Source organism: Pyrgilauda ruficollis, unplaced genomic scaffold (genome assembly GCF_017590135.1).
Source record: "Pyrgilauda ruficollis isolate IOZ18807 unplaced genomic scaffold, ASM1759013v1 scaffold21, whole genome shotgun sequence".
Classification (NCBI taxonomy): domain Eukaryota; kingdom Metazoa; phylum Chordata; class Aves; order Passeriformes; family Passeridae; genus Pyrgilauda; species Pyrgilauda ruficollis.
Genome location: NW_024520318.1, coordinates 5,622,347 through 5,637,804, shown reverse-complemented (window position 1 = coordinate 5,637,804; position 15,458 = coordinate 5,622,347). Strand labels below are relative to the sequence as shown.

General features: G+C 37.5%; 1 protein-coding gene across 1 annotated transcript in view; it reads right to left on the bottom strand.

Moving 5' to 3' along the window:
* The window catches only part of NAALADL2 (N-acetylated alpha-linked acidic dipeptidase like 2), a 214,673-nt gene that overhangs the window by 22,957 nt on the left and 176,258 nt on the right, over window positions 1-15,458 (bottom strand). The gene's annotated exons all lie outside the window — the stretch shown is intronic.

Sequence of the window (15,458 nt, the reverse complement as noted above, 5' to 3'; positions counted from 1 at the left end):
ACTCAGGGAAAGAAATTCCCCAAAGAGAGCTCTCAGTCCACTCCAGAGTAGATGTCAGCACCTGCCACAAAAACTCAATGGCATGAACGCTTCTTTTTGAACAGTTCACAGATAAGGCAGGGGCTGAGAGGCCTGAGAGCTTTTTTCTGCTTACAGAAGGTCAGTTCCCCAGCTCGAGGCTTAGACATGCTACAGGGGTTGTGTATAGAAATACATCTTTCTGCTGAACTACACCTAGCTGTGATTAAACAGAGGATTTCAGTCTCCAGGCTGCCAAGTCCATCACTGTTCATGGCAGCTATAAAAACACACTGACAAAAACATGCAAGAAACTTTCATTCATCTTCTTCATATATTGATATTGCAAAAAAGGAAAAAAATACCTCTAAGGCTGTGCTCTAAAATGGAATGACGGCTGCAGGTGATGGTGACCGTGTTGATAAAAATGTGGACTGAATAGAATAATATTGTACAATTCTTCCCAAGGTGTTGGGGGAGCAAGAATAATATCTATCCTCCAAAAGCAATATGATAGTTTCTGTGCCAAAAGTAGCATTTTAATTTTGCAATAGAAAGTAGCGAGAAAAGACAACAAGCCTCAGTAATATTAAAAACAACAGTACAGCAATTGAAAGGGAAAACCATCTCCCAGGAAAGTGGATGAAAGCAGGGTAATATCAGAAATACAAGTTTCCTGGAGAAAGATTAATAGAACCTCACAACATTTCTGAGAAAGCACAGAAGAAATGACCTGGCCACAGACTGGTTTGGGTTGAGGGAATATGGTGAGTATCAGACTGCAGCCCACACCTGAGCACAGACGTGCTGTGAAGCTATGGAGATTTACCTCCAGAGAAAACAATATCACAGAAGGCACAAAGAAAAAATATATAGAGAGAGAAAATATAGGGAGGAATAATGTTATGTCAGGCCATTATTAGGAAAAACAAAGAACTAAGAGTGAACTTAAAAAATACTATATCTGGACAGATGTATTAAAGTATTACACAGTAACTTCTTATGAAGAAACTTCCCAATTCCTCAGGCCATCAATGCTCAAAAGCCATTACATTATCTACTAGTAATTATACACAAAGATTGTCTGGAAAGCACTAAAAAACACTGGTCTCAGATATCAGAGAGGTATTATGGAAAGACAAAAAATGAAACTGTTAGGGCAAACTAAACCCTGTAAAAGACTGTACCTAAAGCAGGTCCATATAATCCAGCCAGAAGCAACTATAAAAAATCTGGCTCTAAGTATCCAAATGGCACACAAAATCCTTCCATGCCCTGCATGGAACTCTTGTAAGATACCTATAAAAAATCTGGCTCTAAGTATCCAAATGGCACACAAAATCCTTCCGTGCCCTGCAAGATATACTGCTCAGAACATGAGCACCCTGTGAGTTGCTACACATAAGCAACTGTGACACTGAAATAACATCCCAATAAAAAAACAGGTGCTCTACACAGACCCCACAGCCACTGAACCCCAGGACAGCACTACAGAACATTTAAGTTCTTCCTTGACAGCCCATTTCTGCTAAAACTTTCACTAAATAGTAATACAAATACATATCTACAGGTGTTTTAGGAAGTGACATCAGCAGTTATGTTGTTGCTGATGCTTTACAATCTGCTACCACAATTTTTAAGAACACAAAAGCAAGGGAAAAATGCTTCTTTTGTGAAGCAGGAAAGTGGCATTTAAAGAGGACAATACCCTAGTAAGCAATTTTCCTTCATATCATTATCTCCTGCAGAATCTGGCTTCATTTTAATGAATTCTTGCCTTATTTCTGTTTCTTCCAAGGACTTTTAGTTTGCTTTCAACTATAGCAGACCAAATCTGTTTTCTTTTTCCTACTTAAATAAAGTGATATCATCCAAATCTTACGACTGACTGAAGCACTTTTAGAAATTTTACAGTCTCTGTCTACCACTGCAGACATCTGTGTGTTAGCAAACAGGTAGCAGTGGTGTTTATTAAATCACGTACTTCGTGGGCTAATCTGGAAGAAATCAATCATGTAAAGGAAAGCTCAGAGCATTGATTTGAACAGAGTAAGTAATAATCCTGCAGGAGCATATATCAAACCCACATAGAGCAGCAAGACAGAAAAGGCTACTGATTTCTTATTTATAGTCTTATTTTTGGATATACCATTCCCCCGAGCGTAGCACTGAATATACATGGAAAATAAAGACAAGCTTTGGCCCCCTTTTCCCAGGTGAAAAATGCATCAGACTGACTACTGAATTATTAAATGCAAGAATAATTTAGCTAAGAGTAAAGACAACAATTTTCTCATCAAGTGAAAAGCAAAAGCAGCATGATTGATTCTATTCCCACACTGAAGTGGTTAAAACACTAATGACAACTTCTCCAACAGCATTTATACATAATACACATACAATACACAATAATTGATGTAACATTTTCACAATTATCAAGTCTAAGAAAAGATCTTAAGAGTTCAAATGCTAATTCATCCCATAATGATTTTCTCATTTTAAAAAGAAAAAACAATGACTAACAATGCACTCGGCTGTGGGAAAGGTGGTTTTTGATAAACGAAAATTTATTTGATAAAGTTCCAATTACTTTAAAAGTAAGTCTTAATATAAAATGTAACAATAATTGTAGAGTTGTACATGTTTGTTGTCTATGAGGATGGTGAGGCCCTGGCACAGGCTGCCCAAAGAAGCTGCTCCATCCCTGGAAGTGTCCAAGGCCAGGCTGGATTAGGCCTGGAGCAGCCTGGGACAGTGGAAGGTGTCCCTGCCCATGGCAAAGCTCAAAGATGAGTTTTAAGGTCCCTTCCAACCAAACCATTCTGTGATTCTATGCATACCGCAAAACAAATCTGAATATTTAAAACAGGTTTATACCAAAGTAACATTATTTCAAGGTCTTTTACCTAAAGGCATAAACATCTTTGTAGAAAGGAAATAACTGCTATCCCTGCTTTTACTTCTCTGACACTGTGTAGATCCCAAAAGATAAAAGGAAAAATCACAAACTTAAAAAAAAAAAAAAAGCTGGTATTAAAGATGATTCAGTATCATGTGACATTTCCAAATGATGTTGTAGGTTCTTTTCTCTTCCAGAGTTTTACAAACTATTCCTTCAGGAACTATGTATTCTTGCAATTCTACCTATCTATGAACCTAATTTGACTATAAAATCCAATTTTCAGGAACATCAGATGGATCCACAGCACTTTCTAAAAGACTGTGACATAAAAAAAATACCTGGATTAAATGCACACAATATGTTCCTCTATATAAATTATAAATATACATTACCAGTTTAGCTGTTTTACAATGCAAATAAGGAAATGAAATAAAGTGGAGTTTGGGGGGATTCATCACAGGTTGGGGTTTTTTTGTGTGTCACAGCTGTTTTCTCAGGGAGTTAAACTCAGTGTTCAAGACAACGTTCTTCCTCAAACATCCAAGCTGCCTACTAGCAACATAAAGCATGTCTGCTGGCACGCAAATTTAATTTTTTAAAAAATATGAATACTTTAAGCCCAGGCTAGATAAATGTGAAAGGCTCCACAGAGTCTCTGTTACACAGATTCAGTTTTGCTTTGGGGCCATGCTGTTCCTGAGCCTGCCTTGCAGGGACATGCCTCGAGTGCTGTCTGCTTTTCCTGACAAGGCAGGCACAGCCACCCATCCTCCATTCTGCCACAGCAGCAGAAACTTGCAAGATGAATAAAATTAAAGCATATTTAGTGGATATGAAGATATGAAAATATTATGCATGAGAGAGATCAATCTGCTAGAATAAACACCAGCATGCAGCGTGCAGGAATTTCTTTGACTCAGAAGTTTACACACCAATCTTGGGGTTTTTTGGTTTTTTTTCTTTTTTTTGGTGGAATTTGAAACTGTGTCATATCCAGCCTGTGCTATGCAAACCTCAGTGGGTGGAAGTGCTGAGCCTTTAGGACATTTTTAGTTACATTAGGAGTGTTAAAATCCAAACAGACATCTCAGATCTCTTCATATGCCAAGTTACAAACAACATAACTTAAAAAATCAGGTAAACTGCCATGTTTATCCTTCTGTAAACAATGTCTTCAGCAGGGCTGTACTCCAGTTTTACCTGCTGGAAAGAATTAGGCTCAGCTACTTGAAACCTGAGTTGTGCAGCAACAACTCCATTTCAAGCCCTTTGCCTTTGCAACATACTTTTTAAATTTTATTCCATGCATGTTAACAACACTTTAATGACATCTGCGCACTTCCAGAGGAAACCAGCACACATGTGGCAGCTTATCCACCCAAACCATGACAAACCATGTGAGAGGAGAGGTTATGTGACATGGTAGTGTGGTAGACCTGTGCAGAATCTCAGCTACAGACTCAACATCCCCCCATCCCTAAGAGACCCAAACAATCCTCGGGACTGAGCAGCTCTGAGCCTCAACCTCCCTGGATATCAGCACTATTTTTTTCAAGTCACATTTGCCCTCACACCTGGCACCTCTCCCTTCATACATTACCCCTGGGGGTCATGGATGGGGAAGGAACACGGCAAAATTCTGTGCTGTTTAGAGGGATCAATGACACTGTGTTGAAAAGAACAGTTTTTTTCCTCTTGTTCTTTCCTTAAGCTGAGTGGAAAGGTTTAACTTTCGTGACTGGCTGTTGCACTGTTTAATCTCAGGTGTTCATCTTTTGCATCAAGGGTCTCTCTTCCCACACATACTGATGAGCAGAGTGACCTGCTGAGATCTTCTGACATTAAGCCAATTATAAACAACTGCTTCAGCCTCCACGCCCATGTAAATAAGGAATGAATATCTGCATATATTAAGATCCCCTCTCAGAACCACAGTATTAGTAATCTCAAATGTTAAACTAATCAGCCTTCCCAGCCTTCTCCCCCCTGCAAAATTGAAGAAATATTTTTATTAAAACAAGCAAATTTCATGAATATGCTTCTTCTGGTTCCCCCATGCACTCAACTTCCTTAATGCTATCAGACTTCTTTAATTAAACATGAGAAATTGAGTCTATTTAAATGAAATCTGTGATTCCCTGGCAATAACAATTTCAGCACCTAGTGTTACCAGATGAATGGCAGCAGGCGTGAGACTCATGATAAATTAATGAGTATTTTTAATATTGGCATCTCAATTTACTATGGAAAAATTTCCTGCAGAATCAGTCTACACAGCAGGGTTTTTTTTTTTAATATTCATCACCTTTCAAAAAAGTTAACTGATTCACACAAGAAAAATCAGAGGCAGGAACATGAGAAAACAACCAGTTCTTTGAGCCTCCATCTTTCTGAAAACCACATTCCCATGATTAGGTAAAGAAACAGAAATCTGCCCATAAGCATTTCCATTTTGCATTAAAGTTGTCAAACTTCAAACATTCAAATTTCTTAAATATTCAGTCATATCATGTGTTTGTTTGTTTTGAGTTTTTTTTTTTTTCCCTTACTGAAATCTACCTTGGCACCAGGGCATGTATTCACACCACAGATCAAATGGTATTTTGGGCTATCAGACACATGCTGTATTTTAGGACAGTAGAGGGCTCTCTGAGAAAGGGCTATGGTGAGTCTGCTACAGCAGGTGAACCAGAGCACAGTAATTAATAAGAAATACCTACTTCTGAACAAGGAAAGTATGAGTTCTTGCAAATATTAAATACTTTATTTCAACACCCCCCACCCCAAATAATGTAATATTGTTTTATTCACTCAGCACAGAAAATATTGATTAGGAAATAAAAGTGATTGTGAATAAAACATGGACTTTCCCTCTCTTCAGGTATCCTGTGCACAGCAAGCAGCACTTGACTGTTTGTATTAGGATGGCACACAGCCCTAGGCATCCCCAAAATTACATATTAAGATAATCCAGGACTATGGTAGCTTGGGCTGGCTCTGGAATACAGATCTCTATTCACATGATCTCACACTATGTTTTCTACATGATCCATGATGAGGTTCTGAGGCACTGATAAATTAAGGTCAGAAGAATCCTCTTAAGTGAATTATTTGCTTAAAATCTAATTTGTTGGCCAATTTAGTAATATACAGCACTTAGAACAGTTAAATTACGTTTTGTATGGATTTCATTCACGGCTGGGAGTGATCATTGATCCCGCTACTTTCAGTTTCTTGCACAAAAAAGAAATTCATACTTTTCTCTGCTTTTCTTTTTGTGTACTTATAGAAATTACTGCTTTTCAGATTATATGTAAATGGAGATATATATATATTTTTGTGTATCTAAATGCATTTATATGGATTTTCTAATATAATGGTGTGATTGATGGGGTTGTCCCAGGAGTTGGACTTTGATGATCCTTGTAGATCCCTTCCAACTGAGGATTTTATATCATTCCATTAAAAATATTTTCAATTGCATTAATTTATAGTGAGGAATGATTCCCCATGCCCTGGCTTATAACTCCTTGATATTATCCAGAGTTTCTTTCCACTTCTACCTTCTATCCACCATGCTGCTCCTCACACAGTCAGAGCCTGGCCCATTTTTGGCAGTTCTCACGCTCTTGTTACCGCAGGGGCAGAGAAGGGGGATGATTAACTCACATCCAAGATAATGGTTTTACTGACTTAGGCTTGGCACTGTGCACATGAACCTGTGCTCAACCCAGTTTGTTTGGAGCTGAGGCAGAGCCACTTTCTGTTTGCACAGGGTTACTGCTGACACAGCAAGCCATGAAGTCAGCTGTGGAGCACATAAATGTAAGAAGCAAGAGATGATTTTCTAATCATCTATTTCATATTTATGCATGTCAAATTTTTGTGGTATCTGCATGCAAAGACAGTGTTGAGTTGACTTCTAGAAGGACCACTAGATTAAAAAGTTAGACTTTTCCTCAGTGTACATAGTTATGAGCATGCAAAAGGATGCAGCAGAATGGTCTTCTGACTTACTGAGCTCTGGCTGAGGAGGCCACACCATGACAATACAAATCTTTAAATCTTTACAAACCCTCATGCTCGATTTCTTACAGAGAATTTAAAAAATCTGCTCTACTGTTAATTCTTGTTTAGCTCCAACATTAAAGCCAGGTTGCTCTGGTGGCCTCAGAGGGTGACAAATACTGAGAAGTTTGCTTTAAAGCAGAATGATTTGCACATAACATTCCCATAAACACAGATACCATCACTGCACTGGAAATGACCTCTTAGATTCTTTCATTCTCTGCCCCTCTTCAGGTGTGGAAGAGGAGAGGGAAGCAGTGCTGGATCCTTTTGAAAGAAGCAATGCTAGCTGCCTGAAGCTGGCTACAAGCAGTCCTGAGGAAACAGATTTACCTATTGTTCTGGTACAAAGAAAAATATGTAATGAAATAGGAAGCAAAATTTATCTCCATAGATTAGAGTGAAAAATCTCAAATGACAATGATCATGTACAGAAATTGCATCTTGGACAGATGTTAATTACCTTAAACCAAAACTACATAGCTTGCTGTTCTTTATTTGCATGTGTAATAAAGACATTTGCAGGGTAAAACATGCAGTTAGCTATCAGTGCACACACTTAAGCACAAAAAAAACCCATTTTTTTCCTTGTTATAAAGGGAAGTTTGAAGCAAAGAAAGTAAAAGTCCCCTCAGAATAACAGACAAGAGGCGTCAGTGCAGATTCCTGTGGACTGGCATGAAAACACAAACCAGGCTGTGATCAAGAGCCTGGACACCACGATCCCCCATGCTACTGGACAGCCTTCCCTGTGTTTGCTCCCAGTTAATGAGCATCACTCCCTTTCCCTGCCTTATGTGTGTGTTTAGGGCACCAATCAGGATGTTAGCACAACCAGCCCTCCTTACTCACAGGATAATCAAAGCACAAGATGATGGGACTCAACAAGGTAATTGATAATTTTGTTAACAGTTGCCAGACAGTTGGCTGGGCCCTGCTGGTCTCGGAGCCTTCCAAGGCAGACAGTAATGACTTAGAGAGAAAAAAAGCAGCAGTGCAAGTCTGCATTTAATCACCCAGGTTCACAAGCACTCCACAGAAACAGATCAGCCCTGAAAACAGTATGTTGCCTTAGAGCCCTGACAATCAGAGTATCTCCTCACATGCTTCAAGATGCATGTGAGAACCAAGAGTCTCCCCAGACTGGAAACAACCCCAGGATCACATACCCAAGGACATCCAAGGACTTGCCAAGTTTCTATTTGATCTGTAAAGCCACTTCTTCACTGATTCTACAGGACTGTCTGAAACTTGCAGCATTGTTAAAAACTAGATAATAGTCATCAGAGGAGAGTAATAATAAAGAAATCTGCAATAGGAAGCTTCAGCCACAGCCTTCAGTTTAGACCTTGATATCATCTTTTTAATCACTCTCCTTTTACAGAAATGGATTTGATTTAATTGAACTCAAAAAAAAAAAAAATCTCTAATCATACTTCATCAGCATGCAATTATTATTCAAGGGAAACCATATGTACTATTAAGCACTCTTAATTAAAATAATGCATATAATCTGCTTCAGCACCGAACAGTCATTCTCCTTGATGTTCATTATTATTTTTCTTCCATTATTGTGACAATACATTTTTTCCTACTTTTTCTCATCTATCTCAATTTCATTTATACAATTTTTCCACATTAATGATCACGATATCAGGACTGAGATGCATTAATATACCACCATCCTTAAATTTTGTATCTGTATGACCTTCAAAATGAGTCAGACCTGACTGTGGAGATTGTGAGATGAGGATGAGGAAATGCTATAGAGGAGCCTCTGGTCAGCCCAAATTTTATTTGCAATTATGTCTTCTAAGTGGCCCTACTGAAAGAAGAACATATGCTAGCCAGTCCTTAGACAGAATTTAGGGAGAACCAGGGACAATGAAAGAAAGAAACTGAATTTAGGAGTTGAAACAACTGAAGAAAATGATCCACAACGGGTTGAGGGAATAGTTCTTTGAGGAACTTGTCAAACTTGGACAGTCAATTCAGCATACTCAACAAAACAAGCAATATGGAAAGATTAATGACATTACATATTAAAGTCTCCCTATCCTCTCAAACTCAGAAAAGCTGAGATATTTAATAGTTACACAGAGAAAATACTGCTCTTTTCTCTCTTGCCATCTCTTGATGCAAAGGTACAGCAATTTTTTCCTCTTAGGTCGCTCTAATCAGTCAGGACTGGAGCAGTGACAGTTCATTAAACACGACAGACTGGCCCTGAGGGAGAGACACCAGTGACCCCCTGAGCTGAGGATCCCAGGGAGGCTGAAAATACATCGTGCTGCAGTGCAGAGCTCACAGGAAAGACCCATCAACATTAAAAGGCACATTCCACCTCAGGGGAGAATTCACTGGGGCTACCCCCAGACACTAATATCTGCTGCAACTTCCACAAACAGGCTCAATTTCCTTCTTAGGCAATTACTTCAATTAGGGTTAGATTCTGCTCTTGGATTTACTTGCATAGGATTTACCAAGCTAGAAATGTATTTAAGCCTCTTACAAGTATCAGAACTCAAAAGAGGAATTTCTGTGAATTTTTCCCACTGTTTTTTGTATCAGAACATTCAATCTTCAATGTAACTAAAATAAGAAGTAATCAGTTGACTTACAGTAATAATTTTAAATTTAAACCTCAAAAGGAGATCTATAATTAAACAGTTAACTTCACAAATAAAGGTGGGGTAAGGTTGCTCGTTTTATTTTAAAAAGAAAACATTAATTAAAGATTAATGTGTTTGGGCTGAGCAACCTCCCCTCAGGCTTGGGGGAAATGCCAAGTCTGACAAACCCTTTGAGTCTTAGGAAATCCCAGGTCAGTTTGATGAACTTGCTGAAGTATTTTATAATTAGCTGGCATGTTCCTGAGGCAGCCATTTCACCTGAAAAAGAAACTCCTTCATCTTTCTAACTTGTCCCTGAAAAACACTGATTCAAGACAAATTAAATAATCTTTCCCATTACAGAATATTTATATAAACAGAGAAAGGAAACTCAGGTCATAGAATGGCCCTTGAAATTCATAAGGAACCCTAGCTGTAAAGCTCAAAGTATCTGAAGGTAAAATTGAGATTTACTGGCATATCTGGGTCTATAATCATACACCTGTTACTAAAATCATTAAATTATGATAGCCATTTCATTCCACTGTATCCTTAGGTGGGTCCTGTACCAAAGGGACAAAGGCAGCATGATCTGATGGAAACAGCAAGTATTACACAGAGAAGCACATTTTAAAAGAATATACTTCCAATACTGCAGGAAATATTACTATTCGCTATTCCAAATATAAGGACAGCAAGAGTGAAGATCTGATCACTTTAGTGAAAGGTAAGATGAAAAGGAAGTAGCTGAGGAGTCTGGAGAGTGAAAGAGATGGAGTCTGAAAAAAAGCAAACTATTTAGAGAAAAACCACATTGGAATTTGCTGCAGACCATCAACAGGAGCCTGGGCAATGTCTGGAAGAGGAGAAGGCAAGATTAAAAGGAGAGCTGAGGAACATCATTTTGATCTAACACTATAGATGGATTATGGGAGGAAAAAAGACTTGCAAGGCAAATATGTCAAGATAAGAGACAATTACAATGCAGAGAAATGGTTTGATCATGAGGCCAGGGAAAAAAGAATGGATTAAAAAAAAATTCTCTGGAATGAAAATGTATCAGAATCCTAAAATGTTCTTTAGCATACTGTAATCTGTGCATTCAGCATAATTCCCTCTTATAATGTAGAATTCCAAATTTTACACAATTCCCTCCAAACTGAAAAAGTGCTGTGGAATATGGCACTGACCCAGAGTGAACAAATAAATTAGTGGGAGCATCCAAAGCAATATAGGCATGTACAAGTGTAAGTTCAATTCACAGATCAGAGAAAAACTCATCTCAAAACTCTTCCATATGTTAAAATTAAAGACAGATGCAATTACATATAATATTAATTTTCATACTTTAAAATACATGAAGGCTTTCTTGACTCTCAGAATTCCCCCTCCCCCAGCCAGTAGAAAGGCAATGTGTAAGTACTATGAATTTGAGCATTTGGAAAGGCATTTGATGTACTCTGAATAGCCTTAAACTCAATAAAATTAATCTTCAAAAGAATTTTGACATCAGAGTGAAATATCTAGAAGATATTGCACTATGTCTACATCATACATCAAAACCACAAAACACATTTTAAAGTTTTTCACTTGCATTTTCAGAAAAACTAAAAAGCCTTCCAGGAACTGTTCTGATCTTTTGGGTACAGGATAATGCTGCAAGATTCTGATCCCTAATGGACAAGTTTCATCCAATAATAATTATATGGAATGTTTTTGGAATGAGGAATTGATCAGAATGCATACTTAACTGGGTTTAAGGAAAAAAAAATTAGTTTTCACTTACAGACACATTTTAGAAAATGACAGATTTTTGAATTCACTCATTAGGTAAAATGAGTAACATGTAACAAACCCCAAGTTTCCTAACACCATTTAAACTCCACTTCACTTTATCAATACTGCCCTCTCAAGACATTTGAAACAGGGAAACTGGAAATGATGCTAAATCTGGCAGTTTTTAAGCACTTCTAGCTGGGTCCTGCTGAGGGTGACAGGCAGCAGGGCTGTCCCAGGGGAGTCTGGAGGCATCGCTGTGTCTGTCCATTCCCAAATGTTAAAACCTTCCATTCCAAGAACAGCAGACTCCAGACACAATATTAGATTAGACCACTATATTATGCTGATTTGTTAATATTTATTTTACCTCCAGTCCTCCAGCAATTCTCTGCACAAAACCCTCGTTTCCCTGAGACAGAGGTTAAACTTGACAGAAGACAGAGTTAATTTTCTGCTTAAGTAACAACTGACATTTGCAAAAGAGGGGATGTGAAGGGGGCACCAGTTCCATCTAAGCTGAGGAGTTTATTTATGCAGAATGTTACATTAAAAGAGCCCAGCAGCTATTGGTGGTTATTAATCTTCACTTACAATAATAGCCATATTTAACAAAAAAAAAAAAAAAAAGGTTATGCTGCAAGTCATGCAAAAGTCTTTTTAATTGTCAGCCCTGTTAGTCTAGAAAAGCCTTCACCCTATTCATTCAGTTATCATTCTGTAGCTTATAATTAAAGTGCTAATGTATATCAGACTTCTTTGATCTCAAAATAAAGAATTATTTTACTAAAGAAATTCAGAACACAGTAGTTACAGGAAATTCAAGTTTCCAAGTAAAAATTAAAAGAAACAACCAAAAGTGATGTAATTAAGGGAAAACTATTTCAATTGAGCAAGAGAAGGAAAAAACTTTGTGAGAAGTCATTTTGGATTGTGGAACCGTTCATCAAATAAAGCAGCACAAGACTTTTTTCTGTGTAGTTAAATACAACCTAGGAAGAAAGGAAGTGAGTATATTGTACCAGCACAAATGAACTAAATGACCTCAAAGTTCTTTAGCTTAATCTAATGAGCAGAGATAATTTATAAATCCTGAAATCTAACTTCAATTAGCATGAGTTATCATAATGGTTCACAGTATCTCATCCATGGTATTTTATTTTCATTCTGAATTCACATTTGAGGGGAAAGAAAGTCAGCAGCATGTCACAAAGTCTGTCTAGACTAAAGCAAATAAAAAACCTAAGTGTAGCCATCTGCACTACCTATAAGCATTATTCTAAACACTGAAGGTCAGCAGAACTCTTACCACAGTCTTGTGTCTTACAGCTTAGTGCGGCTGAAACCTGACTTGAAAACAACCCCAAAAAATCTAGAACTAATTTTGGGTTTTAGTCCACTAAAAAGAATCCTCTTGTGTTGCTGGGGATGTTAACTGGAGTTATGTGTTTCCCCACCCAGGGATGGAGTCAGCAGGATCCCACACTGCTTATCTGCCAGTGCCACCAGTCCCTCTGAAAATGGATGCTGAGCTTTGAAAAAACCTTTCAAAAGCAATTTTTGCTTCAAAGATGTGAGTGGACACCAGGCTCTTAGTTCTGCTGTTGTCAGCCCTTCCCTCACTATCTGCTTCTCAGAAAAAGTGATCTTATTCAACTCAAAAGGGTTAAAAAAAAAAGTCAACCAAACCTAATTACATCCCTCTGCTATTAATCTGCATTCAGTTTCCATGAGTTTTGGATTAGGCAGCTCAATACATTCTCTAAACATATTACTGTGGTTATTTAGCAGTGTAAAGGATGTGTTTTGCATTTTTCTCTTCATTACTTTATTTGAATTAAAACCACTAAGGCTCGCAAGAAAAGCAACACAACTCAGTGGACTAAACCAACCAAACTGGAAGTGAGAAAGATCTTCTTTCTTAACATTAAAAATCTTCCTGTTAAAACCATATGGCTCAAGATCATCTGAAGTATTGCATACATGGACACTAAAAGCAAGATTCCTAGGCTGCCCTTTGAGATACTTTAAAAACTACAATTATTGGAACAGACAGTAAATTTAAAGTTATTAGCTGCTCATTCTCAAAGTCACACTTCAATAATTTTATTACCTACCTAGTCATACAAGCATGGAAGCTTGAAAGTCCAATACAACAAAGGAAATTATGGTAAAAATAGCCCAAGAAACACAATTATGGATCAGAGGAGACTGCAGGATTTTACAACAGTACATATACTCACCAATGATTTGTTCTGTTTTTCAGAAAACACAGAAAAACCATACATCCAAAAATTAGAAGTTCATAAAACTTTGCTAATGAGTTGCTTAGCATTAGTTCAAGTAGCTCTGAAATGCTCATGCAAAGAATGAGAAGAATGGTTACTGTATTTTTTTTCTTCTTCTAATTAAGAAAGATTTCAATAAATTAATAAGGACTCAAAATCAGGTTGGAAAATCATTGGTTAGTTCCCTCCAAAAAGGTTGTATTGCTTCACATGTTCAAATAAAAGTTGGTAGAAATAGTTAGCTTAATTACAAGGACATGTTTACTATAGTTTCTATGAAGATTTAGGGAACTGTCCAAGCAGAGCATAGAAATTTTTAAAAAATACTCTCTTCAACTCTTAGAACCTTAGGAAATTCACTCTTTTCTTTGACTCCTCATGAAAATGACAAGTGTCAGCCTGTAAATCAAATGACTGTATTTCTTTCTGTTTACTTTCCAATTTTTCATGATTGCTTCCATATTTCTCCTATGAGTGACACACAAGACCTGTGCTCTGATGGAGAAAAAGCTGAGCTCTAAAGCAGAGTTCTCCTCAGGTTAATACCCTGCCAACAGCCTCCAACAGAAATGCACGGAGTGCCTGAAAAAGACTGTGGACAAACATACCCCAAATAAAAAAAATATAGAATAAAAAAAAATAGCAAAAGCAAGCCTAGATCTTAAACTTTTTACAGAGAAATTAAATTTACACCTGAAGAATTTACAGGGAAATTAAATTAAAACAATCTTTCACAGTGTAGGGCTATTCTGGAGGAGGGTTCTTTATGTGTTATGTCCCTTTGAAGTTGCTGTTTAAAAATTAAGGTGAGACTATCTGATGGTGTGGAACACAACCTGCAAGCAACATACTGAAAACAAAGATGATTATGCAAGGCATTATATATTTCAATCCCCTGAAAGCAATTTACACACCTTTAACTGATTACACCTGAAAATATGCAAGTAGGAAGAAATAAAGGAGAATAAGAATATGGAAAATGCTCATCAGCAGCTTCTGGAGAGTTCTGCTTAAAGGCAGCCTTAGCCCAACTCCTGACAGAGGAGATGTTTTGCAGTGTCACAGAACATTTATAGCTGGTATGAGATGCTGTAGGTGTGCACAGAAAAAAGACAGCAGTACAACCAGGCTGTAACACCTAAAGTGCTGTGTAGATTCCTCAAACATGAATTTGGAGATTCAGTCTCCAGCAATAAGTGCAGCAATTTCAGTCTAATTCATGTGCAATAGTGAATTGCCCTTCCTGGTGTGTTTAGGGTCTGTATCCAGCCAATGATCACTGCCAAGGTTTGTAGACTAATGCTGTACTGCAGTGAGGACTGTGACAGTGTTCATTTGGCCAATTATGCTTTCTTTACAAAAGCTCTAAGATGTTCCACTGAAATCCTTTTCTTCAATAAGACAAAAGACATGAAAATATAAATACCTTTCAATGAGATACTAGAAAGTCATGACAAGCAAAGGGTGCATTTTAAGACAAAGAAGTAGTTTTTGTTGTTCCTACAGTATTCCCACAAGACCAGCTCTACTTCTATGATCTACATCAGTGAAGCAATTCAAGCAGAAAGGTACAAAACATGAAGGTTTTTAATTAAATGAAACATATTTCAGCAGCATATGTCACAGCTTTTCTGAGTGATGCACTAAGGATGTATTCATTCCTGATTCAATGCAAGTTTTTTATTTTATATATGCTCATAATTATCTTTAATTTAGATGTAAGCCCTAATAGTAACTAAGGCAAAGAAAACACAAGCAGCAAGTAGAATCATTCTGCTTCTAACAGTAACACAA